Source organism: Musca autumnalis, unplaced genomic scaffold, assembly GCF_047663935.1.
Source record: "Musca autumnalis isolate F117 unplaced genomic scaffold, ASM4766393v1 scaffold_4, whole genome shotgun sequence".
Lineage (NCBI taxonomy): Eukaryota > Metazoa > Arthropoda > Insecta > Diptera > Muscidae > Musca > Musca autumnalis.
This window is the reverse complement of record NW_027411977.1, coordinates 14,187,670-14,214,013: the sequence shown is the minus strand read 5'-3', so window position 1 is coordinate 14,214,013 and position 26,344 is coordinate 14,187,670. Positions and strand designations below refer to the sequence as shown.

At 34.5% G+C, this 26,344-nt stretch overlaps 1 long non-coding RNA gene across 1 annotated transcript; it reads left to right on the top strand.

The window, feature by feature from the left end:
* The first annotated feature begins 2,070 nt into the window (after window positions 1-2,070).
* LOC141402755 (uncharacterized) lies at window positions 2,071-26,270 on the top strand. Its single transcript, XR_012412711.1, has 2 exons — window positions 2,071-2,122; window positions 26,025-26,270. It is a non-coding gene; the product is annotated as an uncharacterized lncRNA (long non-coding RNA).
* Window positions 26,271-26,344: the final 74 nt, after the last annotated feature.

Below are 26,344 nucleotides of genomic sequence, written 5' to 3'. Positions count from 1 at the left end.
GTACCTTCCGATTTTCGGTATTTTTAAGGTTTTAGCTTCATTATCCTACCCAAAATGGCTGAAATTTGGTACGTAGTCCTCTTTGGGGGTATAAAACTTTCCCTGAGAATTTTGTCGGTATCAGTCCACACCTTCATACAGCCCCCATAGAACGGTACCTCCCGATTTTCGGTATTTTGAAGGTTTTAGCTTCATTATCCTACCAAAATAAAAATTGGTACGTAGTCTTCTTTAGGGGTATAAAACTTTCCCCCAGAATTTTGTCGGTATCGGTTCACACCTTCATATAGCCCCCATACAACGGTACCTTCGAATTATCGGTATTTTCAAGGTTTTAGCTTCATTATCACACCGAAATGGCTTAAATTTGGTACTTAGTCTACGTTGGTGGTATAAAACCTTCCCCCAGAACTTTGTCGGTGTCGGTCCATGCCTTCATAGAGCCCCCATAGAACGGTACCTCCCGATTTTCGGTATTTTGATCGTTGTGGCCTCAATATTCCACCGAAATGGCTGAAATTTGGTATTTACACTTCGTTGGGGGTACTCAAACTTCCCCTTTAAATTTGTATAGGTATAGGTCCACGCCTTCATATAGCCCCATGGAAAGGTACCTCCCGATTTTTCGTATTTTGAAGGTTGTGTCTTCAATATTCCACTAAAAATGGCTGAAATTTGGTATTTAGTCTTCAATGTGATATAAAACTGTTCGCCAGAAATATGTCTGTACAGGTCCACGCTTTCATATTGCCCCATTTCTGACTAAAATTCGTCGGTATAGGTCCACGTTTCGATATAGCCCCCATAGAACGGTACCTCCCGATTTTCGTAATACTGAAGATTGTGACGTCAATATCCCACCGAAATGGCTGAAATTCGTTATTTCGTCTTCCAAGAGTTATAAAATATTCCAGAATAGTATTATCAGTATAGGTCCACGTCTTCCTATATCCCCATAGAAGCGTACTTCTTGATTTTCGGTATTTTTTAAGTTTTAGCAACATTCTCTTTCCGAAATATAGGAAATGTGGTATTTAGTCTTCTTTGAGCCTAAAAACTTTCCGTCGGTATAGATCGACGTTTTTAAATAGCCCCCATAGAAAGGTGCCTCACATTGTTTTGCCGAAATTGCTGAAATTTAGTATTAAGTCTTCTTCATACACGAAAGGAAACTAATTATTCCATTTTACTTCAATACAACTTGTGGTGGAGGGTATAACAAGTTCGGCCCGGCCGAACTTAACGCCGTTCTTACTTGTTTTTTATTCTGTTAATTTCTTTTAAATTTCTACTTTAAAATGTACTGATAATGATGTGCTAATAAAAATGCGAAATATTTGTGCCACGTCATAAAACATCCTAAAATATTATTGCCATTGGATAGTCGATAAAGATTTATAACTTTTTGGTTTTATTTTAATATACCCACCATGACTGGATGATGTTGATATTAGTAATATGAACTGTGCAAGTGTGTTGTACAAAAATAAACGCAGATCTCCATTCTTTTCACATATTGGCAGGCAACCTTTTTTGTTTAGTTACGATTTTACACATTTTTCCATTCTCCCCATAGTCTTCCGGCATTGGCAAACTGAAACCTAATATTTTATTAATGGGCTACAAGGCAGACTGGCAGACCTTTGACCACAAGAATCTAAACCAATTCTTTAATATAATGCACAAGGTAAGTATTCGCTTTCCAAATTATTTTTGTTTACAGCTGCTGTAATCTCGCTGTGAAATGTTGTTTCATTTGTCATTCAATTTAGAAACTCATCATGAAATAGCCTTTTTTGTATTTCCTTACTACTCGTTGCTCAACGAACTTCGAACTTATTTCAATTTACGAGTTCTTCTGAAACTCCTTGAGCATTGATTAGTGATGACATAACATTTACGAAAGTAACCTTAAAATTCGTGTCTCATTTTTCAAGGCATTGGACATGTACTTATCTGTGGCTATACTACGTATTCCAATGTTTAGGATTGTTCACAAATATTGGGCGATGAAAGCAATGCCCAACGGAATATTTTGGATGTGCCACGCATTCAGTCGAACGTACAGGACAAAATGGCTTGAGCGGCAGCATGGATTTTTTGAGTCGCAATGTATCCCAATGTAAGCAGATGATGACCATATCTATCCCACTAACACATCTATGACCCACACACACCAAACTCATTCTGCCTAACAGATCATAAAGATCTATCGCCTGTTGAAGATGCATCTGTTTTTAGCTCGTTGATTAATTCAACCAACGACGATTGTTTTTCGGTTCGTTCCAGAGCAATGCTGACCTAGTTGCGGACAGAGTTATCCATCGTTGCTAGGTATGCATACTGCAAATTAACTGCCATGGTTTCTGTCGTCTGAGTGTTATCCGAGACGCGGTCGGTCGCAGGTTTATTTCTGGTTCCTAGAGATAGATCCATTCATCACCTCTGACGTTCTTATAACCGTCTTTGGACGCAATGCGATCGTATTTTTTCGCAATATTATTTTTCGCTTCTGCAAACAAATATTTTTTTGGGTGCAAACAAATATTTGTTTGGATGAAATATAAATACAAATCCAAACGCCACAAAAACATACACATACACACAGGTGGTGGTTTTTCTTTTATTCAAATGCATAAAAATACCAAACACAAAAGCAACAACAAACGCATAGGTACATGCAAAATTTCAAATGCAAGAAATGTGTCACACTTTTAGAAAAAAAACAAAACTATTATAAATTATAAAATATAGAAACATCGTTTAACGCTTCTTGTTGTTTGTGAAATAGAACACATTCTCCTCAAAATTTAAATCATCAGCGGGAAATCGGTCTCTGGAATCTCTGGATTATATAATGTAATAAATAGGTACATTACTATTTTAATTATAAAATGTATTGGGCATTTAATTTACTAAAAAGCACCATTTCTTTAAGAAAACACAAAACACTGATTTATTCACTCACTTTGCCATCTTTAATCACCGATTGTCCTGAAGTAACTGAAGAAACAAATGCTCTCGGCCTTTCTCACAAGAATTGTTCATACCATTTTTTTCTTCTCCTCTTCACCTGCTACGATGGTTCGCTGTGAGTTATAGAAAAAAATACCTGCTTGTGGAAAAATAAATCGCAACAACAAGAAATAAGAAAACACATGTGTTTGCCAGCATACACACCACCAAAGCAAAAACCAAACATTTTCACTCTCCCGATGTCGCTTCTGCGTCTACAAAATATTTGTGCATTAGTCTCGCTGAGCGAGCCTAAACCACGACAAATAAGAAAAAAGAGAACATATGTTGTTGTTGCAGTCACGTTATACATATATGGGTGATATTGGCTGCAGCATACACACAGCTCTTTATTATATAATAAGCAAGAGCCCCGTTGTTACGCTCTTTGACAAAAATCCTCTCACAACCCATAAAAAATATCTTTGTACCCAAACAAATAAAATTGACATATGTTACAAAATGTTGCAAACATATATTTGTTTGGACCCAAACATAATATGATTGGATCCAAACATATGTTTGGTTGCAACCAGTCCCAAACATATATTTGTTTGTTTCCAAACATATTTCTAACACCTATTTTTCTGCGTCTATAAAACCAAAAATTCTGCCTTAATTTTACATTGACAGGCGCTCAAGAATAAGTGAGATTGGATTGTTTGTATGAGAATTATGTGAATATATGAGCCGTCCAGTGCACACACCGATTAACTCAATAAAACGAAAAGTTGAGAAAAGCGTGTATATATTGTATATCTGTATATTTGCCATTATTTATTTGTGAACTGAACGACTCATATAAAAATATAAAGATTAAATCTACAACTAATTCCTTTTCAATTCGTACACATTGAAATGAAGTGTATATCATAGTCAATCTTACCGAATATAGTCAATCATGTCATGGCCATGGTATGTATTTTCCGATACAATTGGTGATGTCTGTTGCATAATGTACATATCGATCATTTACTCAAAGAGTGACACATTTTAAAAAATTCAGTTTCGAGAAAAACGCATTTTAAGTTTGCGATTTAAATTTGACTTCCCAACTTAAAAAGATTATTACACAAAAACTAAATGAAGTACTTGGACCATATTTTGCAAACAGCTAGCCAGAAATCACTGCTAAATTTCTGTGCAAGATCAAGCATGATTTGAAGTGTTTTAGTGCTTCATAAACTAAAAAACATTTTTGTTGAATTATGCCAAACTCTTATTAAATGAGCTGCAACTCTTTGAGTTTTAGAGATATCAACATGAAAATTTGACACAAGATAAAATAGAAGCCGTAGAAAAAAATTGCTAACTCAGAAAACGCATTTTTTTTTGCCACTCTTTGAGTAAATGAGCGATATGTATGTGAGTTAACTAACAAATATTTAAAATACAGTAGTTTTATTAACGAAATACAAATAATAAAAAAACAGCCTACTGTTTTGAACTTTCATCTGAATTCAAAACCAAATTTTAATTTAGATATATTTTCAATCTGTCAAGAAAAGTTGTCATGTTAATTTTTAAAAATTAAACTTTCACAAATTTTTAGCTTTTGAGGATATGATTTGCTGCATGGAAAATGTCACTGATTAAAAATTATACATACGTATTAAATTTTGTAGATTAACCTTCAAGATATGTATCTTTAAAATATATTTAAATCCTATAACGGAAATTGTTTTTATCTTTTGTTTTTCTTTTTTTTTCGTAGGATGTCTTCTACACGTGTTTCAAATTGAACGTGAAATATTCATTCGGCTCTTTTAGTAAATCTACATATTTTACATTCGAAAAATCATATCATATGTATGTAAATATGTACATACTGAAGGCGCATTCCTGCTTACAATGACCTGTCTACTGGTTATCTTCCATTCTTCTTCTGTTGATAGGGCATTGAAAACATAAATTTCATTTCATTATTACAAAACAAATAGCAATATTTCCTAGCTGTACAGTTTCATTTAGTCTTCTGGCAGACTATGAAAATTTTCATTAGAAAATTCTTTGCCATTCTCTTTTAAATTTTCATTGGCGTCCACACACATATATGAAATCATGAATATGTTGATATTTTCATTGCTTTTCTTTGCTTTGAGAGTTACGAATTCAAACACAAACAATAATTTCAGATTACAGAACCTTGTGTACAGAGTTTCACCCCCTTCACACCTCTAATCTATAAACTCATTTTCATGTTAATGAAAATTTTCATAGTTGGGCATAAGACTCATTAAAGTTCTATGGACATTTATAGAAATATCTGAGTATTAAAAGTAAGGGACAATATCGACACCTCCAAATAATAGTATGCTAAGTCTAAAAAGTGAGTTTTGCAGGAGAAGCTCTCAAAGTTTGGAATTTGTTTTGAACTTCAGTACTATGCTAAGTCGATATTTGTTTATAACTTCTGTTCGGATTGACCGATCATTACCAAAATTAGACAGAATTTAAGTTAAAGGACGTTCGACACCTCCAAATAATAGTTTGCTAATTCTGAAAATCGAGTTTTGCAGGACAAGCTCTAAAATGTTGGAAATTTCTTTGACCTTCAGTACTATGCTAAGTAAATATTTGTTTATAACTTCTGTTCGGGTTGTCCGATCATTACCAAAATTTGACAGAATTTAAGTTAAAAGACGTTAAATATAAAAATGTAAAGAACTTGAAAACATGCTAAGTCGACTTAGCATACTATTGTTTGGAGGCGTCGATATATTCCCAGTTAAATTGGAAAAGTGGTAAACTTCGTGTCAATACTCTAACGAGAAATTAATTAAAATTAATATTAAAAATTAATATAATTAATAGGAAAAATTTTCAAATAAAAATCCACGCTAAATGGCGGGATGATGGATGAAAAAAATATTCTTAAAAAATCCACGTTAAATGGGGGATGATGGATGAAAAAAATATTCTTAAAAAATCCACGTTAAATGGGGGGATGATGGATGAAAAAAAATATTCTTAAAAAATCCATGCTAAATGGCGGAATGATGGATGAAAAAAAATATTCTTAAAAAATACGCGCTAAATGGCGTGATGATGGATGAAAAAAAAATCTTAAAAAATCCACGCTTATTGGCGGAATGATGAATGAAAAAATATTCTTAAAAAATCCACGCTTATTGGCGGAATGATGGATGAAAAAATATTCTTAAAAAATCCACGCTAAACAGCGGGATGATGGATGGAAAAAATATTCTTAAAAAATCCACGCTTATTAGCGGGATGATGGATGAAAAAATATTCTTAAAAAATCCACGCTAAACAGCGGGATGATGGATGAAAAAAATATTCTTAAAAAATCCACTCTAAATGATGAATGAAAAAAATATTCTTAAAAAATCCACTCTAAATGGCGGTATGATGAATGAAAAAAATATTCTTAAAAAATCCACGCTTATTAGCGGGATGATGGATGAAAAAAATATTCTTAAAAAATCCACGCTTATTGGCGGAATGATGGATGAAAAAATATTCTTAAAAAATCCACGCTTATTGGCGGAATGATGAATGAAAAAATATATTAAAAAAAAACAACGCTTATTGGCGGGATGATGGATGAAAAAATATATTAAAAAAACAACGCTTATTGGCGGGATGATGGATGAAAAAAATATTCTTAAAAAATCCACGCTTATTAGCGGGATGATGGATGAAAAAATATTCTTAAAAAATCCACGCTTATTGGCGGAATGATGAATGGAAAAATATTCTTTAAAAATCCACGCTTATTGGCGGGATGATGGATGAAAAAATATTCTTAAAAAATCCACGCTTATTGTCGGGATGATGGATGAAAAAAAATATTCTTAAAAAATCCACCCTTATTGGCGGGATGATGGATGAAAAAAAATATTCTTAAAAAATGCAAGCTTATTGGCGGGATGATGGATAAAAAAAATATTCTTAAAGAATCCACGCTTATTGGTCTGATGGTGGATAAAAAAATATTCTTAAAAAAATCTACGCTTATGGGTTTGATGGTGGATAAAAAAATGTTCTTAAAAATCCACGCTTGTTGTCCGAATGATGATGAAAAAATATTCTTAAAATTATGAAAAATAGGCTTTTCAAACACATTGTGTATTTCCATTTATTTTTGTACAAAATCTTTTAAGTTTATGTTAATGTTCATAATGTTTGAAGTAATTTTAATTTTTAATACTCATTTATCTTCCATCATTTATATGGTAATATATCATATCTACAGAATTTTATTTCATCGTCATTCCTTAATATCTCCTTTGTTTCTTTCAGAAACATACCTCCCTTTCCTAACTCCCCTTTTTACATTCGGATCCATATGTTTCATAAAACAGCAATCTTCACATCTTAATATTTTCAATTAATTCCCAAAATACTCATAAATGTTGACCTGAAATACATTTATCTATGTGAACGGTGTGCCTTAACCAAATCTAAATGGAAGGTGCTTACACCTGGGAAGTTTTTGCAGATTCTGAAACTACAATGCTCATAGATGAGAAATATCAAGAAACAAAAAAATCGCCGGAGGGATTTTCAAATAAATCGCGATTTAAGTTCACATTTTTAGGGGTTTTATAGGTTTGCACGATTTTGCTTGGAAACCGCGAGTCCTATGTAAATGGGCTTGAAGAAAATTTTGTAGCTGTGAAAATTCTCCACAAGACTTTTCTTTATAATATTTTCGTAGGTTTTACCGTTTTTGAGATATAGAAGTTCAAATTGAGACAAAACACTGACTGCATCGCCTCCTTATAAAACAATGTCATTACTGCAATTTTCCAAATTACACTTATATATCTTGAAAATGGTACAACCTAGAAGAAAATAAATCATAAAATCTTGTAGAAAATTTTCACAGCTTCAAAAATTTCTTTAGTATCATTTTGATATGACTTGCGGTTTCCAACCAAATACTTGAAGACTTAAGATAAAAACCTAAAAATTTGAACTGAACCTCTATATCTCAAAAATGGTAAAACCTACGAAAAAACGTAAAGATCAGTCTTGAAGAGAATTTTCTCAGCTACAACATTTTTTTTAGACTGATTTCGATACGACTTGCGGTTTCCAAGCAAAATCGTGAAAACCTAAAAAAACCCTAAAATTGTGAATTTTGATCGCGATTTATTTAAAAATCCCTTCGGCGATTTTTTCAGTTTTTTTAATTTTTCTTATCTTGAACATTGCTGTTTCAGAATCCGCGAAATATTCACATGTGTACGCGTTTTTCATTAAAAGTTAGTTAAGGCGCACCCTTCATGATATTGTTTTATAAAGGGACGATAGAGTCAGTGCATTGTCTCAATTTGAACTTCTATATCTCAAAAACGGTAAAACCTACGAAAATATCATAAAAATCAATCTTGTGGAGAATTTTCACAGCTACAACATTTTCTTAAGCCCATTCATATAGGACTCGCGGTTTCCACGCAAAATAGTGAAAACCTAAAGAACCCCTAAAAATATGAATTTAAATCGCGATTTATTTGAAAATCCCTCCGGCGATTTTTTTTGTTTCTTGATATTTCTCATCTATGAGCATTGTAGTTTCAGAATCTGAAAAAACTTCCCAGGTGTAAGCACCTTCTATTTAAATTTGGTTAAGGCACACCGTGTGTGAGATTGTATATGTGTGGTATGTATGACTTTTCAATTGAAAATGAAATTTGGAAATATTTTCATTTTCAATTGTTCCATATCTGTCTGTCTGCCAGCTTTATCGTTCAATTGTGTTACACTCAATAAAGGTATTTCATTTTATAAATTCATTCACATGCTGCTGCTGCTCCTGATATGTTCACTTAGTTACAGTTGTTGCCACTTCGGGATGTGGCGTTCGTGGGTGTGGGTGTGTGTGCTTGGCAATATTGTGTTAACAATTTTATTATTCCTTATGCAACACATTTTGATTTGATTGTCGAATCAGAAGAATGGGGACTTTCATGTATAGAAACACTTAGCCACTCGCTCCCCCTATCCCCCTATCAGGTGATAAATTTTATTGCCACAAAAGGGAAATAGGAAGTGAGGCATTTTTTGTTCATTTTAATAGAATTCATAGAGCGCGCCATGTAACACTTGTTCGGCATTGGTGTTTTATTCGAGGCATTGGCCGTTGTCGCGTAATTGTTTGCGTATCTTGTTGTGTGTGAGAGATTTTTCATTTTATTGTTCCCCCAATCTGCCACTCTGCTAAATAGGGTGTATGAAATTTGATTTTATTGTTTTTACATGTTCCGTGGTGGTCATGTGTGCGGTATTATTTGGTTGTGATTGCCACATTTTGTAAAGAATAAATCGTAGATTGTTCAATGAAATTTAATATCAGAATTTCATTTTAGTTTTATCAATGAAAATTTTAGTTTCTTTTTTTCAGGTGTTCCATACAAAGACTCCTAGTTCCATGAAGTTCTGTGGTTTATTATACAGACCTATTAAAAGGCTTTCTCGTCTTCTAATGACGACATTCTTCAAGGAGAACGCTTTTTGTCTCAGCAAAATGTTCGATGCCAAAGATGCCATTCAATCATGGGTGCAAGTGAGTTGGCATGCCATCTTTTTAGCATCTTCATCCATGAATTTTATATGACATTCTTTGACATGTCATTTTCACCAATGCTTTGGCATGTCATTTCCACCAACGCTTTGGCATGTCATTTTCACCAACCCTTTGCAATGACATTATCATTACGACGAGAGTTTTAACAACGTTGGTTGTGATTTCGAGTCTCCAACAACATCAAGCCTATTGTAAATAATCAATCTTATATATTTAGAAAAAATTGTATAAATAAAAACACAAAATTAATCTCTATTGGATCGATGGAATGGGTTCAAATGCTGATGAAAAGATCGGATCTTTCACGACTTCCTTTGCATGGGTGTAAATGCTGATGAAATGATCGGATCTTTCACGACTTCCTTTGCATTTGTTCAAATGCGAATGAAAAGATCGGATGTTTCACGACTTCGTTTGAACCAATGCAAAAGATGCCATGAAATCACGTCATCGCATGGAACCCCTTCCTTCAAAATTTTGCTGGGATAATATAAGAGAAGACCTTCTGATCTTCTATAAGAAGATCATCTAGACTTATATAAGAAGTCCTTCCGACCTTATATAAGAAAAGGTTATTCCATAATCTTCTATATAGGGACGCTTTCTGATCTCCTTTTCTAAGACCACCTTGTGGTTTTCTTTTAGAAGATAGACTGGTCCTCTATAAAATGACCTTCAGCTCTTCTATAAGACGATCTAATGCAAGTCTTCTGTTAGAAGACTTTCTTATCTTGTACAAGAAGACCTTCTGGTCTTTTATAGGAAGACCTTCTGGTCTTCTATAGGAAGACCCTCTGGTCTTCTATAAGAATAAATTCTGGCCTTCTATAAAAAGACCTTCTGGTCTTCTACAGAAAGAACTTCTGGTCTTCTATGGGAAGATCTTCTGGTCTTCTATGAGAAGGAAGACCTTCTGGTCTTCAATAGGAAGACCAGAAGGTCTTCTGTAAGAAAACCTTCTGGTCTTCTATAAGAAGACATTCTGGTCTTCTGTAAGAACACCTTCTGGTCTTCTATAAGAAGAACTTCTCGTCTCCTATACGAAGACCTTCTGGTCTTCTATAAGAAGACCTTCTGGTCTTCTGTAGGTAGACCTTCTTATATTCTATAGGAAGACCTTCTGGTCTTCTATAGGAAGACCTTCTGGTCTTCTATAGGAAGACCTTCTGGTCTTCTATAGGAAGACCTTCTGGTCTTCTATAAGAAGAACTTCTGGTCTCCTATAAGAATGCCTTCTGGCCGTCTATAAGAAGACCTTCCGGTCTTCTATCAGATGACCTTCTGGTTTTCTATAAGAAAACCTTCTGGTCTTCTATGGGAGGGTCTTCTGGTGTTCTGAAGGTCTTGGAAGATCTTCTGGTCTTCTATAGGTAGACTTTCAGGTCTTCTATATGAAAACCTTCTGGTCTTCTATAGAAAGACCTTCTGGTTTTCTATAAGAAGTTCTTCTGGTCTTCTATAGGAAGACTTCTCGTCTTCTATTGGAAGACCTTTTGGTATTCTTTAGGAAGACCTTCTGGTCTAATATGGGAAGATCTTCTGGTGTTCTATGGGAAGATTTTCTGGTGTTCTATAGGGAGACCTTCGGGTCTTCTGAAAGAAAACCATTCGGGCCTTTCATAAAAAGACCTTCTGATCTTCGATAAGGAGAAATTCCAGTTTTCTGTAAGAAAACCTCTAGGTGTTCTTTATGAAGACCTTTTGGACCGTTTGGGTTTCTAACTTTTTCTGTAAGATGACCCTCTGTCTTCTCTAAGAAAGTTTTCTGTCCTTCTACAAAAATACTTATAGGTTTTGTTATGAAAAGAGCTCCTGTTCTTTTTCTATATTAAGACCTTCAGTTACTGTCTAAGAAGACCTTCTGGTTTTCCATAAGAATACTCTTTGGTCTTCTCTAAGATTACGCTTTGGTCTTTTTTAAGAAGACCTCCTGAGCTTTTATAAGAAGATCTCCTGATCTACTGAAAAAGGACTTTATGGTCTTCTATAAACATTTTTGGTCTTTGGATTTGGACGTTCTGATCTTTTATAACAAGGCCTTCTGTTTTTCGATAATAAGACCTTCCAGTTTTCTTTAAGAAAACGTTATTATGTTCTTTAAGAATACCTTCTGAGCATCTATAAGCAGTATTTCTGGTCTTCTATAAGAAGAACTTTATGTCTTCTACATGATGACCATCTGATCTTCTATAATAATATACGAAGATCTTGTGGCCTTCTATAAGAATACCTTCTAGTCATCTATTAGAAGACCTTAAATTATTCAATAAATACCTGTTGACTTTCTATAAGAAGACTTTCTGGTCTTATATAAAAAACCTTCTTTATGAAGTCCTCCTGGTCTTTCTTAAAGATAACTTTTTTGTAAGAAGACCTTCTATCTTCTCTAAGAAGACTTTCTAGCCTTCAATAAGAAGACATTCAGGTCTGCCAAGAGAAGAGCACACGTTCTTCTCCTAAAAGAAAACCCTCAGTTATTATCTGAGAACTCACTTCGAATGGATTTGTTTGTTTTTTACATGTAATTAAAGTGGTTGTTGTTGGTTTTTGGTTTGTGTTTATTACTATAAAATGTTAAATAGTCCACTCGCGTTGATTAGGCCATAATAATCCAAGCGCATATTTAGTTCATCTGTTGCTCTTGTTGTTGCTGTAACAAAGAATTTACATACAAAAAAAAAAGCTGAATAATCATTATTACAGCTAGACATTTGTGGGCAGTTTTTCTCTCTCAGCTCAAGGACGGTCTCATTTAAAATGATAAGGACCACATTATTAACCTCTAATTACACAAATGAATATCACAGCAGATTTGTTTTTTGTTTCGCTGTGGCACCCACATTTACAGTTGTGGTTGTTTAAGAGGAAAATCCGTAGAATGGATTCACATGGATGATAAAAGCTTATGAGAAGACTAAGACAATTAAAATGTATGACTAGTTTGCACAAGCAGGAGAAAAGGAGACCTCAAACACGATTTACATTCAATGTAAATACCAGGATTTATTTTAGTAAAAAAGGGAAACTTGTTGTGTATTTATTTCAGCTAAAGTCCATTTTTTTGTTCCTTCAAAATTTGAAGAAACAAAATGTTTTACAGTGGGTAATGAAATTGATTACTACGAGCGGAGGCAGAGAATACTATAGTTTCGGAAGCAGCCAAACTTCCTCATCAGTTCTCTTAACCGCTGACTCTGTATCGATAAACAGGTCAATAAGAGTGACCAGAAAATTAAACAGAACGAGAAATTTTTTTTTTTTTTTTTGTATCCTCCTAAATCTGTTGACCGCACAATTGAGTCAGAATAATCAAAATCATATACCCACTACTGTTTTTAATGCTGTCTTTGCATCGCAAAGAAGACGAGCATAAGTAGTGTTGTTTGCAGTAAGCAGAGATCACAACAAAATGTTGTTTTTGCTTTATGCGTAGTCAACAAGTAAGGCCGTGCTGATTGCCTGTTATTGTTGTTGGCTTTGTATTGTTGGACTGCAAAATAATACTTGTTGTGTATTTATTTCAGCTAAAGTCCATTTTTTTGTTCCTTCAAAATTTGAAGAAACAAAATGTTTTACAGTGGGTAATGAAATTGATTACTACGAGCGGAGGCAGAGAATACTATAGTTTCGGAAGCAGCCAAACTTCCTCATCAGTTCTCTTAACCGCTGACTCTGTATCGATAAACAGGTCAATAAGAGTGACCAGAAAATTAAACAGAACGAGAAATTTTTTTTTTGTATCCTCATAAATCTGTTGACCGCACAATTGAGTCAGAATAATCAAAATCATATACCCACTACTGTTTTTAAGGGAAATATTTTTTGGGCAGCATTAGGATGGAACGACACGCTTTGATGTAAAAAATGTTCGCTGAGCACTGCCAGACCCACTTTAGACGATTACTTTACGACTTTTCTGTAACCTTATCCAAAAACTTAAGACAAAATGTTGATTCAAATCCAGATTGAGACCTGTTCGCGGATAAATTTTAAAGTTTATTTCAGATAGTTCACGCGGTTCTTATTACAACAGTAGAACATTGTTCTTGGTGGAAATCTCTTCTCAAAATGTGTATTGGTCATGGTTTAGCATGATCTGCTATATGACAGTTTCTACCGGTTTTAGTAATTAATATCTTTGGGGCACCGAATTAACTGAAATTTTGCTTATCGAGTTCTTTATGGACATAAAATTTTCCTATCAAATTTATGTATAACAAGTAAAAAAGTATCATTTGGCTTTGCCGACAGAGATATACCCTCAGCCTATGTAAATTGAAACTTTCATCTACAGTCAGATCGAATGTATTTAGGGTCTTTTCAGAATTTTGGGGCCATTTTTGGACATTTGAACTTGCCGACAAAAATGTGGAATAGGATTGAAGTTCAAAAATGTTGCGGAGCAGGTACTTGAAGGAACGGACCAACATAGCCCACTATGAAAGTGGATCATATTTTGGGAGTCATATCTTGTCGATAGATATCGCGCCCACTAGTCATTTCAGTGGGTCATAGCATAACTTTTGGGCCAGTATGCCAGGAAGCATGGACTTTTCTACGGAAAGCATAATATCGCTGTAAACAGGACCACAACGAACAGTATTGGTATACATTTCCAAAGGATCATCGAACAGACTCTAAACTGCACTTAGAAACAAATGTTGAACTTTTGTGGGGGTGTTTCCCTAAGGAGAGGACCGATATAGGCCATTTTGGAAGTTAAACTAAATTTGGACAAAATATTAAATGTGCACATCTGCGAGCTGAAACTAAGTTTGGACAAAATATGACGAAGAATAAATTTTGGACCAAATCGGTTGATCAGTTTGAGAGTTATCGTGCTCTTCAGCCACTACTAAATATGGTGCCATAGGGGTTTTTTACAACTGTCTGTTTTCTGTTACAAGTATGGCTGTTTTCTCAACAAGTATGGACTTGCCCCTGAAAAAACATTTACCGTCGTAATTGTGGCAGCAAATGCAAGTTGCTTCAAAAAAAATCAAAGTAACCCGAGAGCAGGTCATAAAGTGAACTTAACAGAAATTTTTTGTGGGAGGTACCCAAAGTGCATCTAAGTCTGGGAGAAATTTCACGATGTGCAAAGTATGAACAAAATCGATTATTCCCTTCAAGAGTTATCGTGCTCACAAGTTGCCCCAACATTTTCAAACTTTTGTGGGGGACGTACCGGAAGGAGTGGACCGATATAACCCATTATCAAACTTAAACTAAGGTTTGACAAAATATTACGAAAGCCAGATTGAATTGGACCGAGTCGTTTGATCTGTTCGAGAGTTATCGTGCGTTCCAGCCAGACAGACAGACGGACGGACATGGCTAAATCAACTCCAAATTGTCTGAAACGGATTTCGTATGTTCTAAACCCATTATTTCGATGAGGCACATTTTGCCCGTATGAAAGTGTATATACCCTCGTTAGCATAAATGCTGAGGATATAAAAATTATGGAATTAGCAGGATATCCTTCACTAAAAGATTTAGGCTTGCTTCCGGAGGGTATATCTCAGCTGATATAGAAAGATAATTTGCCAGTGTTTAAGTTGGAAACTCTACAAATCATCTCTCACTACAAATCCCAGGGCAGCCACTTTTCTGGAACTAGAGATAGACCCAGAGCCAGATTTAACAGAGGGACGAACTAATAAACATAACAAAAACACTGTTACAACAACAACAACAACATATCCCAGGGAGCCTTTTTTCGCCTAGTTCGGATCGCAGAGAGGTCTCCATTCCTTAAGTGTTCTCTACAAACCCTCCGAGAACCTATGCTCGCTTAAGGCGGACCATATGGTGATATTTCCAGTCATTGCCAGGGATGGAAAATTCAGTACAATAGTACTTTTCTCAATACCATCTCACTATTAAAAGTACCGAAGTACCCCCGCGGCCAATTCAGTACCTTTTCACATACTCTAGTCCCACACGTTGAAAAATTGTATGTGAAACTAAAAATGCAAAATTCACACTTTGCTTCCAGAATTTTATTATTTTATATATGTACCTATGCAAATTTGTAAACATTTTTCTCTGCAAAGAGGAAAGTGATGAAGTTAAGCCAATGGGGGAAACTCCAGACTTAGCAATCATATGATTGAATCTTCAACTAAAACAAAACAAACAAAAAACAGCGAAGGCACGCCAAAAACGGAATTTTGTAAATAAAATTCCAACGACATACTCACAGGTAACTGTGTTGATGTTATTTCAACTTAACAGAAATCGATGATTTCTTAGTTGAATCGTGCTGTCAGCTTGCAAATATTTTGTTCTGGTGTTCTTTTGGGAAAGCCGAAAAGTGAGCATCATTCTCATTAACATGAGAATACTCGATGCTTAAAGAGTTCAGGTTTTCACTAAAAAAATCATCATTTCAAAAACTGAAAAGCCAATTGATAATTCCCTTCGCCGGGATGAAATCATGATATTGGTAGCGATCAGTAAATTTTGCAAGCTGTCAGTGCGTTTTGTAAAAATTTTTCTCTGCAAAGAGGAAAGTGATGAAGTTAAGCCAATGGGGGAAACTCCAGACTTAGCAATCATATGATTGAATCTTCAACTAAAACAAAACAAACATTACTAAAAAATTAAAAAATCTGGATCTACGTACCTTCATATTGGAAATATACCAAAATATGAACCAAATATGAATATTTATTCGTGGAGCTCTTCAACTAGCTGAGAATCCGAAATACCAAATTACAATCACTACAAAAGTAGGCTAATCATTTAAAAGACTTCATATCGAGAATTATCCTAATACCTTCCAATCTGAGAACCTGCAATAGCTATTCCATGAGGCTATATTACACTGGCAAGCTATCGATAGTCCGACTATCGTTTTGATTACTGACGTTTAGACTGGTTAGAGTTAAATATAAACATAGCTTTATGACAACGATCAAAACGATCGTTGGACTATCGATAGTTTGCCTGATCTAGGTTGTATTAAAACGTCCAATCTATACCCACGATTCTCTATAGGAATGTTTTATAACCACATCGAATACAAACAAGTAAATAAGTGTCAGTCGGCTTTGCCGACAGATATATACCCTCAGCCAATGTGAAGCGAAATGAATTTAAGGTCCCTTCAGAATTTTGTGGCCCTTTTTGGGCATTTAACTTGCCGACAAAAATGTGGATTCGGAATTAACTGCACTAATACACAAATGTTGAACTTTTGTGGGGCAGGTACCCTTAGGGAGGATCGATATGGGCCATTTTAGAAGTTAAACTAAATTTTGATAAAATATTAGGAGATCCAAAGTTTGCATCAAATTGGTTGCCCCATTCAAGTGATACCGTCCTAGCATTTTAGTGACATTTTTTAAACATTGGGGAGAAGTACCGAAAGTTGTGGACCGGTATTGCCCATGAAACTAAGTTTGGATATAATATGACGAAGACCAAATGTTGTACCATATCGGTTGAACAATTCGAGAGTTATCGTGCTCTCCGACCGCCACATATGGTGACATAGGGGTTTTTTACAACTTTCGGGCTGTTTTCCCAAGAAATATGGACTTGCTCCTGAAAAAACTTTTACCGTCGTAATGGAGGTAGCGAATGCAAATCGCTTCAACAAAAATCAAAGTGACTTGAGAGCAGGTCTTCAAGTGAACTTATCCGAAATTTTGTGTGAGAGGTACCAGAAGGAGTAGACAAATATAGTCCATATTCGAACCTGATCTATATTTGGTAGATATATTAGGATGTGCAAAGTATATATTACATCGGTCACTCCCTTTAAGAGTTATCGTGCGTAAAACTTTTCCGAACATTTTTTAAGTTTTGTGGGGGAGGTACCTGAAAGAGTGGACCGATATAGCCCATCTTCGTATTTAAACTATGGTTTGATAAAATATTACTAAGACCAAATTTTGGACCGAATCTACAGATCCGTTTGAGAGTTATCTCGCGCTCCAACCACTACACAAGGTGTCATATGGGCTTTTTGCAACTTTCCGGCCATTTTCTCAGGAAGTATGGACTTGCCCCTAATGAAACTTGTACCGTCGTATGGGGGGAAGTGAATACAAGTTGTTGCAACAAAAATCAAAGCGATTCGAGAGCAAGTCCTAAACTGAACATTTTGGAACTTTTGTGGGGGAGGTACCGGAAGGAGTGGACCCATATAGGTCACTAAACTTAAACTAAGTTTGGACAAATTATTACGAAAGCCAAAATTTGAACCGAATCGGTTCATCCGTTGGAAAGTTATCTTGCGCTCCAACCACTACAAACGGTGTCATAGAGTTTTATGTAACTTTCAGGCTATTTTCTTAGGAAGTATGGACTTGCCCCTAATGAAACTTACAGCGTCGTATAGAGGACAGCGAATACAACTGGCGTAAACAAAAATCAAAGCGATTCGAGACCAGGTCCTAAACTGAACTTTTCCGAAATTTTGTGTGGGAAGTACCCGAAGGAGTGGACCGATTGAGTCCATATTGGAACCTCATCTAAGTTTGGTAGAAATTACGCAATGTGCAAAGTATGGACCAAATCGGTTATTCCCTACAAGAGTTATCGTGCGCACAAGTTTTGCGACAATTTTTGAACATTTGTGGGGGAGGTACCTGAAGGGGTGGACCTACATGGCCCATCTTCCAACCTAAATCGAATCTGGACAAAATATTTCGATACCCAAAATTTGAACCGAATCGATTGATCCGTTCGAGAGTTATCGTGCGCACCAGACAGACAGACGGACGGACATTGCTAGATCTACTCAAAATTGTCTGAAACGGATATCGTTCAAGCATACTTGGGGTCTAAAACCATAATTTCACATTTTTGGTCGTATCAAAGTGTAAATACCCTCTTTAGCCTAAAGGCTGAGGGTATAAATACCTAATTTCAGTCGATGGGATAATGAGGCTAAAATCTTTAAAATACCAAAAATCGGGTGGTACCGCTCTGTGGAGACTATATCTCAGACTGTGGATCTGCACTGTCAAATTACTTGGAGGAGAGTTTTGTATCACCAAAGAAGACTAAATACCAAATTTCTACAATTATGGGAGTTACCGTTGTATGGGGGATATAGCATGACGTGGGCCGATAGAACCCATTTTGAATACCAAACATCCTTGGAGTAATTTAAGCTTCTGTACCAAATTAAAAAAAAAAACTCGGACTCGGACGGACATGGTTACGTACTATATAGGGTCTTCGTCGAATATTTCGATGCGTTTCAAATGGAATGACGAAGTTCCCTCCAGGAGGGTATAGAAACATACGAGTATGTATACGAGTTTGCATCATTCTTCAGATTTCATAGATATAAGCATTTGTTGTTGTTTTTTACTGAATAAAAATTTATTTTTGTTTTCTTAAAAAAAGTACCTTTTCAACGAAAAAAGTACCATTTTAGTAGTTTTTGACATTTTTAATTTTCCATCCCTGGTCCTTGCCCTAGTAATCTTCTCTGAGTATTTATTAGTCATATCTTCACTTCTACGGACGTATGTACATACTCATCAGTACACACAGAAAAAAATGGCCTCTCTAACATATGTCCCAAACATATATTTAACTGCAAGCAGAAAAAAATACTGATTAAAAAAAAATTTTGGCGAGTTTTTTTTATTGACTAACAACCACCACACACCACCAAACAAAAAAGAGACAAATATTGTTGCTTTTTATTTATTAATTCTTTTATTTTGTAATATTGTAACTTACCGTTTCTTCTAAAGATTTTCACTGTAGTTGTTATCGTCTTGTAAGCATAGCACAACAATATGAATCATATGTACATACCATACTATCAGCGGTAGATTGAGATATTAGAAGTTGCCTTTATATTAAAGAAATTACAAATTTGTAGTTGCGAAGTATTTGACTATACGAACTTTGTTTTTTCGACACCAAACGCACTGTAGTTGTTTGGTTTGTCGGTTTGTCAGTTAACTAACAACAATTGTTGCGACAGCGGTAGTTGTTGTGTTTGTGTGTGGTTTGTTGATAAAGTCTCAATGTATCGTGAGACGATGGTGAGGGTTGTGTTGTGGTTTGTTGATACATTGTCAATGTAATGGTGAGACGATGAGACCGATGAAAATGTAGGGAAAAATATGTTCTAACATAAAAAATATGTTAGTACCCAAACATATTAAATTGAGATATGTTACAAAATGTTGCAAACATATATTTGTTTGGACACAAACAAATTATGTTTGGATCCAAACATATATTTGTTTGCAATCAGTCCCAAACAAATATTTGTTTGGATCCAAACATATTTCTAACATATGTTTTTCTGCGTGTAGACAGCGGAATTTTATACAACCCCTATTTTTGGTCCGATCCATGTCAAATTTTGGGAATGGGCATATTTTTGGCTTCTGATTAAATTGCAATCGAAACATATGATACATGCAAAATTATGCAAAATGCATACATTTTGCATATGAAAATTAATATGTGCACATGCAAAATTTATGCATTTTTCATATTTTCTTATGCAACAAATATTTCAATAATACGTACAAAAATGTTTGTGTGTACAATTTTTCTGTTTAAAATTCTCTTCAGACAAGTCAATAAAATAGAGAAATGTATAACCACAGCCACAACCTTCAAAATACCGAAAATCGGGAGGTATCGTTATGTGGGTGCTATATGAAAGCCTGAACCTAAACCGACAAATTTTAGGTGGTAAGTTGTTTACTCCCAAAGAAGGCTTAATCCCAAATTTTAGCCATTTTGAGGGATATTGAGGCCACAACCTTCATAATACCGGTACCGTTCTATGGGGGCTATATGAAGACGTGGACCTATACCGAGAAATTTCAGGTGGAAAGTTTTATACCCACAACGAAGACTAGATATCAAATTTCAGTCCCGTTCTATAGGCGCTATATGAAGACGTGGGCCTATTCGGACAAATTTCAGGTGTAAAGTTTCATACCCCTAACAAAGAAGAATTTCTGCCATTACGGTGGGATATGTAGACCACAAATCCTTTTATATATTTTTGCATATGCTCATTTTATGCAAATATGTAAAAATATGCACAATATACAAAATATAAAAAATATGCAAAAATTTCTGGCCCTAATTTGTTTTATCTTGTGATAAAACCAGTTTCCGTCTAATCAGATTTTCTCTACGACCATCCTAACCATATATGCATTTGCTTAGGATTCCGCAGTCTACTCATCAGTCGACCTCTTACCTAAACATACTTGTTTATACACTTGTTTTATCATACCAACTAAAAACCTTTGTGTTTTATTTCTCTCCTTTTATTTATCGGTTTCCCTCGCGTGCTTGTATCCACAAACAATTATTCTCTTTGGTTTTGTTTTGCCTTATTAAGGCGAAGGTCATTTTAGAGCAGGGGCGAGCTTCTTTGCTTTTTTGTATAGTGAGGGCGCCCACTGAGTTGTTTTTGCATTTGCTTCTCTCCCTCACGTACAATGTAAATGTACATAAACAAACGATGAAAATCATGTGGTTGTTGTTTTTTTCACCCATGCATAGGCATATGCTTTAGTATTGATGGAAATATTGTGGTCGACACTGTTTTAGAGTGATATGTGAATTATTCTCTGCGGCCCTTCTGAGCTATCACCTAAACAGCCAGTGTTAGTCTATGCGAAAAAAATGTATTTTCTGTCATAGGGTTACGTTATGTTTTCTTATTTGTTATGCAACTTGTGGATGAGGAAGGTATTGGATAATTTAGGATACTGACTTGTGAAGCTTTTCTTCGAGGCACTCAAATATCTACTTATTATTAGTGATTTGATTCCGATTTTTTTAAACAGTCGATATAGGCTGATATTATTTTTAGACGTCTAGGCTAAGGGCATATTATTGCTGTTGAAATCAACTGATTCTTTATTGCTTTTAATATTTGTAATCATCTATCCTCATTTCTTAGCATTTTTTTGTTAGCATCCACATTCTTTGTCCATTTTCATGCCTTTGTTACTTTTCTCTATGAATTTATTATCCCAAATCCATGTTATCAAATTTATGTTACAATTATAAACTCCACTTCATTAGCTTTTGACGAAATTCTTTGCTACAGCCAACGGCAATAGATATGACCAGAGATATATCATCATACCCTTTGTAACCTTTTTTCCCTGAACAACAGATAAACAGATATTTCTTAAATTGCTTTTAGATTATTATCATTTTAATTTGATGAAAGAAACCCCCAAAAAAATTGTATCCGTTTGGCCAAAACATGTGGAAAATGTGAAATTTGCAAAAACAAAACGTCATGTTCTCTCTTATTTTGATTCAATGACAGGCTTGTTTATTAAAACAAATTCCTTATGTATCCGGGAAATTTTCCTTGGACATGATGGACTTTAAAAACAGACTTGTTTGTTATTTTCAACATTTCCTAAGCGTGGTGTGGGCAGAATAGCAAATTTGAAATTGTTTCTCATTAATATACAACACAAGTTTCATCGAAATGAAAGAGCGCTCGGTGGATGGCAGGCAACCTTGAAAGCATTTTCCCAACCACAAACCAGAGGCCGGGCACTACTATCAACACATATTCAATTAGAAGGTCCAAAGAAAATGATTTAATGTGCTGCGAAAATCGCCTCTAACCACAGGAATAAACCCTTTTCAAAGGCAACCTTTCAACCATGTCAGCTAAATAAATCCTCCAACTAGAAAAGCGACAAAGAAAGTAAAATCCGGTTAAACATGTAAACCCCAACAAACAAACAGCACAAAAAGGCCAACTGCGTAGAAATAGAAAATATAACAAAAACATTTACACCTCAGATTGAGGATAGGGGGTGGGATAGTGACTAATAAACGAAAAGATTATGATGCCTACACAAAAGGGACAATGTACCCAAGGCTACAAAACTTGTATATGTGGGTTTATTTTTTATGTATATATTTTGCGAAGCTAACCCTATGCTCTCCTCTAAAAAAAGAACATTCACATGGTCATTGCCAAACTTATGTTTAGGTTTGCCTTGCGGAACTTTTGTACTTTTGTCACTTTAATTGAGATTTATTTCCTACGCAACACACAAAAGGATAAAAACATAACTGAGATGTGTAGGATGGATATTTGTTTCCTCTTGTTGGTTTAGGACAACTTTTTGTTGGAGTTAAATGAAAATTACTATTTAATTTGGAATCAAGTACTACGTGCCACTTCATGGTCCAGAGCTTAAAAATGGCCAACATGTTTGTGTTCTCCAGCATAAGAGAAAAATTCTGAAATCAATTTTTGTTGTAATAAATTAAATGAAAATAATAGTTCAGAAAAAAAGAAAGGAAAACATCTAATGGGAGTTGGATAAATAATTGAACGTTTGTGGTTGAAGTGTGTCGGCATGTTTTGGTGGTAAACGAAGAATAATTCGCAAAAAATGTCGATTTGTTGAAAGGCATATCTTCACAGAAGATTTCAAAATAGGACACGACTATCCTCTTTGTGTAATACAATCGAATTTTTGCAAATGTAATAAAGTAAGGGAATATGGAATAAATTTATAGCTCCATAAACGCCATATTATGATTGTGGGTACAGTGCATATTTTAGGCGGATAAAGTGAATTTACTTTAGTACCAAAAAAAGGGACTACCATATTGAATTTAAATGTGTGATGGTCATCAAAAAAGTGTCGTGAAGCTTTTAAAAACCATTTTTCGGAAAAATAGTTTTCAAACTATTATTATGACGAAATCCTATCCAACATCTTAATTTGTTTCTACTGTATGGATATGAAAAAATTGTGATACATATGTCATCATGGCCTTAACAAGCAGGGACACAGTGATACATACTTTTACCTACGGCCGGATTTCCATCCGGCTGCACAAAATAATAATTTTGCCCAAGAATTATTTATTTAAAGAGATTTTAAAGTTGTGTGTCCTTTTGGGGCCCTTCACTTAACCACTGCGGATGTTCCGATAAATGCGGACCTTAGCCAAATGTGGATAATTTATTTATCCACAAATTTGGATAATTTATTTATTCACAAATTAAATTTTTAAATTATTTTTTTTTATCCACAAACGTGGATAACATATTTATTCACAAACGTGGATAATTTATTTATCCACAAACGTGGATAACTTTTTTATTCACAAACGTGAATAATTTATTTATCCACAAACGTGGATAATTTATTTATTCACAAACGTGGATAATTCATTAATCCAAAAACGTGGATAATTCATTAATCCAAAAACGTGGATAATTTATTTACCCAGAAAAGTGGATAAGTTATTTATCCACAAACGTGGATATTTTATTTACTCACAAACGTGGATAATTTATTTACCCACAAACGTGGATAATTTATTTATCCACAAACATGGATAATTTATTTATCCACAATCATGGACAATTTATTTATCCACAAGCATGGATAATTTATTTATCTACAAACGTGGATAATTTATTTATCCACAAACGTGGATAATTTATTTACCCACAAACATGGATAATTTATTTATCCACAAACGTGGTTATTTATTTACCCACAAACTTGGATAATTTATTTATCCACAAACGTGGATAATTTATTTACCCACCCGCATGGATAATATATTTATCCACCCGCATGGATAATATATTTATCCACCCGCATGGATAATTTATTTATTCACAAACGTGAATAATTTATTTATAACCTTTATTTATCTACAAACGTGGATAATTTATATATCCACAAACGTGGATAATTTATTTATCCACAAACGTGGATAATTTATTTATCCACAAAGCGTGGATCATTTATTTATCCACGAACGTAGATAATTTATTTATCCACAAACGTAGATAATTTATTTATCTACAAACGTGGATAATTTATTTATCCACAAACGTGGATAATTTATTTATCCACAAACGTGGATAATTTATGTATCCACAAACGTGGTTAATTTATTTATCCTCAAACGTGGATAATTTATTTATCCACAAACGTGGATAATTTTTTTATCCACAAACGTGGATAATTTATTTATCCTCAAACGTGGATAATTTATTTATCCACAAACGTGGATACTTTATTTATCCACAAACGTGGATAATTTATTTATCCTCAACCGTGGATAATTTATTTATCCACAAACGTGGATAATTTATTTATCCACAAACGTGGATAATTTATTTATCCACAAACGTGGATAATTTATTTATCCACAAACGTGGATAATTTATTTATCCACAAACGTGGATAATTTATTTATCCACAAACGTGGATAATTTATTTATCCACAAACGTGGATAATTTATTTATCCACAAACGTGGATAATTTATTTATCCACAAACGTGGATAATTTATTTATCCACAAACGTGGATAATTTATTTATCCACAAACGTGGATAATTTATTTATCCACAAACGTGGATAATTTATTTATCCACAAACGTGGATAATTTATTTATCCACAAACGTGGATAATTTATTTATCCACAAACGTGGATAATTTATTTATCCACAAACGTGGATAATTTATTTATCCACAAATGTGGATAATTTATTTATCCACAAACGTGGATAATTTATTTATCCACATACGTGGATAATTTATTTATCCACAAACGTGGATAATTTATTTATCCACAAACGTGGATAATTTATTTATCCACAAACGTGGATAATTTATTTATCCACAAACGTGGATAATTTATTTATCCACAAACGTGGATAATTTATTTATCCACTAACGTGGATAATTTATTTATCCACAAACGTGGATAATTTATTTATCCACAAACGTGGATAATTTATTTATCCACAAACGTGGATAATTTATTTATCCACAAACGTGGATAATTTATTTATCCACTAACGTGTACAATTTATTTGTCCACAAACGTGGACAGGCCGCACGGCCTGTTTGGTCCTGTCCTTCACAGATATGTGCGGTTATGGCGTGTACTGCTGCCAGGACACAACTTTGGGTGGAGATGTTTCCTGTCCATAGAGAAATCGAAACAGCTCTAGGATAATTATCTCAGGAAGTATGCACTTTCCTCCGAGGAAATTACGCAGTTGTAATAGAACAATCTGCTGTAAAATTTTCAAAATGATCCGAAGAATGTTCTTAGACTGCACCTTTGTGAAAAAATTTAAGTTTTGTGTGAGATAGATGCGAAACTTGTTTATGTCTCTAAGAAATGTTACGATGTTCCAAGTGTGAACCATTTAAGCGATGAAGGGGAAAGATACTTGTCATCTTCGAACGTGATTAAATTTTGAACGACATACATCGTGGTGCCATTTTGACCAACTAGGTTGATCTGTTTGAGAGTTATAAAGCACACCTGGAAGCCATATAGAGAGACGGAAAGGAAAATATACTCCAAATTGTTGTTGATATATGTAAATGTTGCTTTTAATCCGTTTATATTTTTCCTTTTTTATTTCTAGCTCTAAAAAACTTCTAATATTCGGTTTTTCTTCTTTTTTCCAGATTATAATTTGATTTATTTCTAACCTGTTGGAAAATTTCACCTACTTTTCAAAGGATCCTAAAACCGAACACTATAGAAAGGAAAACATACTAACCGGAGAGAAAAGTGTTCATAACCTTAAAGGTCATGGTGTTCATAAATATTGCTTGCTTGCGACAACAAAGACAACCGAAAAGTGTCAAGAAAAACAAGGATATTAAAGTGCTGTTGGCAAACAAAAACAACCAACACTAACAAAAACAAAATGAAAACCTAATAAAAGTACTTTGAAGTCGAGACAGAAATATTTTGCTCGAAACAAAAAACGAAACCATTGAAC